The following is a 2528-nucleotide window of genomic DNA, read 5'->3' on the forward strand; positions in this document are numbered from 1 at the left end:
CGCACACATTGCAGTGTGAATGGACCAACATAGAAGACGGTGATCTGGGAAGTATAACGTTTGTGTATCACTCTGGGGAAATGTCTCCCACATTACCAAGTACAGGAGGCTAGCATGGCTGTAGCCTAATGAAGGGTTAAGGAGCAGATGCAGCAGCCAAGATCAGATCTGTGGGGATCAGAGTGCATTAAAGACTAAGCACAGCAAAGATCAGGGACCACAATGCCTTGCAGGAAGAACCACAGCCACTGAACTACACTTCCCAGAAAGCTTTGCTGTGGCTCCTCCCTCTGGGTGACTGTGCCTGTTCATCCATCAGCACACAGCATTGGGCATCACAGGGCTGTCTATGCTCTCCTCCTCCTTTCCTGCTCAGCTGGGGGTTTCCCCCTTTAAGCCACGTCTTGCATCCTTCTGATTGTTTCCCTTGTATTTGTGTTGTCGGTGGTTGTCTCCATTCTTCTCCCCCAGACCCCTCCCCGCTCTCCCTCCACTGCCCCTTTCCCTCCTTTTTCCTGTCTGTGCTGTCATTGTATGTAGTCTGATCTCTCCCCCCCCCACCTACCTGATTCTCCTTTTTCTGCCATCCCTGGCCATTCTGTATCTCCAACACCCCCCCCCCCCTTCTCCATCCATCATCCACCTGCCTGGGCCCCCCAAGACAGCTGCAACTGGATTTGGACCCCACCTTCTGCTTTCGATCTCCTGGGGGCTCTTGGTCTGCGGTCACACCATTTATCCAGTTAGTAATGGGTTAATCCTTGCTGTTTGGTTGGGACTGTGATGTCAGCATCATGGGGGGAGGGAGTGATGGTAGACTAGGACAGGCATGGTGGGAAAAGTTCAAAGAACTACAGGAAACTCCAGTGGTTGGAGGAGGAGGGGGGGAGCTCTGTGGTTGTCAGTCTGGGGGGAGGCAGGTAGGAAGTTGGGGAGATCGGGTATGTGTGATGGGGAGATCTACGTCTGTTCAGGACACCCATTTGAGAATAGGCATGGAACTATAAGAGTCGGTGTGCCCGGATGAACTACAAGAGTCAGCGTGCCATATTGAGCTACAGGAGCCAGCATGCTGTACTGAGGAGCTATAGGAGCTAGAATGCCTTATTGAGGAGCTACATGAGCCAGTGGGCAGTGTTGAGGAACTACAAGAGCCTGCATGCAGTCTTGTGGATCCACAAGAGTCAGTGTGCCCTGATGAGGACCTACGAGAGTCAGTGTGCCCTGATGAGGACCTACGAGAGTCAGTGTGCCCTGATGAGGACCTACGAGAGTCAGTGTGCCCTGATGAGGACCTACGAGAGTCAGTGTGCCCTGATGAGGACCTACGAGAGTCAGTGTGCCCTGATGAGGACCTACAAGAGTCAATGTGCCGTGTTGAGGATCTACAAGAGCCAGCATGTTGTGTTGAGGAGCTGCAAGAGCCAGTGTGCACTGATTAGGAACTACAAGAGCCAGCAGGCTGTCTTGTGGATCCTCAAGAGTCAGTGTGCGCTGATGAAGAACTACAAGAGTAAGTGTCCTGTGTTGAGGAGCTACATGTGCCAGCATGCTGTGTTGAACAGCTACATGAGCCAGTGTTGTGGATCTTTATGAGCCAGTGTACCCTGTTGAGGAACTACAAGAGTCCGCATGCCATGTTGAGGAACTACAGGAGCCAGCGTGCCATGTTGAGGAACTACAGGAGCCAGCGTGCCATGTTGAGGAACTACAGGAGCCAGCGTGCCTTGTTGAGGAACTACAGGAGCCAGCGTGCCTTGTTGAGGAACTACAGGAGCCAGCATGCTGTGTTGAGGAACTACAGGAGCCAGCATGCAGTCTTGTGGATCCACAAGAGTCAGTGTGCCCTGTTGGGAACTACAAGAGTCAGTATGACATGTTGATAAACTACAAGAAACTAGCATGCCCTGTTGAGGAACTATAAGAGCGAGCATGCAGTCTTGTGGATCCACAAGAGCTAGTGTGCCCTATAGAGAATCTACACAAGTCAGTGTGGCAGCTGAGGAACTACCAGAACCAACATGCCATGTTGTAGAACTACAACAGCCAGCATGCCCTGCTGAGGAACTAATTACAATAGCCTGTGTGCAGTATTGTGGCTGTACAAGAGCCAGTGTGCCCTGTTGAGGAACTACAAAGGCCAGCTTGCAAATTCAGGAACTAAAAGAGCCAGCATGCACTGTCGTGCATGTATAGAAGTCAGCTTTCCATGTTGAACTACATAAACCAGCATGCAGTGCTGAGGAACTTCATAATGGCTGCAGTGTTTAAAAGACCTTCAAGAGCCATTGTTTCCTTCTCAGGAACCTCAAGAGCCAGCAATTGCTGTTGAGCGGCTAGTGTGCCCTTGTAACAACTGCATGCCTTGTTGTTGTCTACATGGGCTAATGTGTCCTGCTGAGGAACTACAGGAGCCAGCATGTTCTTAAGAAGTAGTATTTGGGTCAGTGTGCCCTGCTGAAGAACTGCAAAACCCAGAGTACCTTGCTTGGGAACTATAAGAGCCAGCATACATGGTGTATCTATTT

General features: G+C 50.9%; 1 protein-coding gene across 1 annotated transcript in view; it reads left to right on the top strand.

Annotated features, from left to right (window-relative positions):
* The first annotated feature begins 290 nt into the window (after positions 1-290).
* The window catches only part of AGPAT1 (1-acylglycerol-3-phosphate O-acyltransferase 1), a 101589-nt gene continuing 99351 nt past the window's right edge, over positions 291-2528 (top strand). The window contains exon 1 of the mRNA XM_089693921.1: positions 291-742. The gene's annotated coding sequence lies outside the window, so the exon portion shown is untranslated. The remainder of the gene's footprint in view (positions 743-2528) is intronic.

Source organism: Staurois parvus, unplaced genomic scaffold (genome assembly GCF_062004578.1).
Source record: "Staurois parvus isolate SC_StPar_1 unplaced genomic scaffold, SC_StPar_1.0 ptg000640l, whole genome shotgun sequence".
In the NCBI taxonomy this organism is placed as follows: domain Eukaryota; kingdom Metazoa; phylum Chordata; class Amphibia; order Anura; family Ranidae; genus Staurois; species Staurois parvus.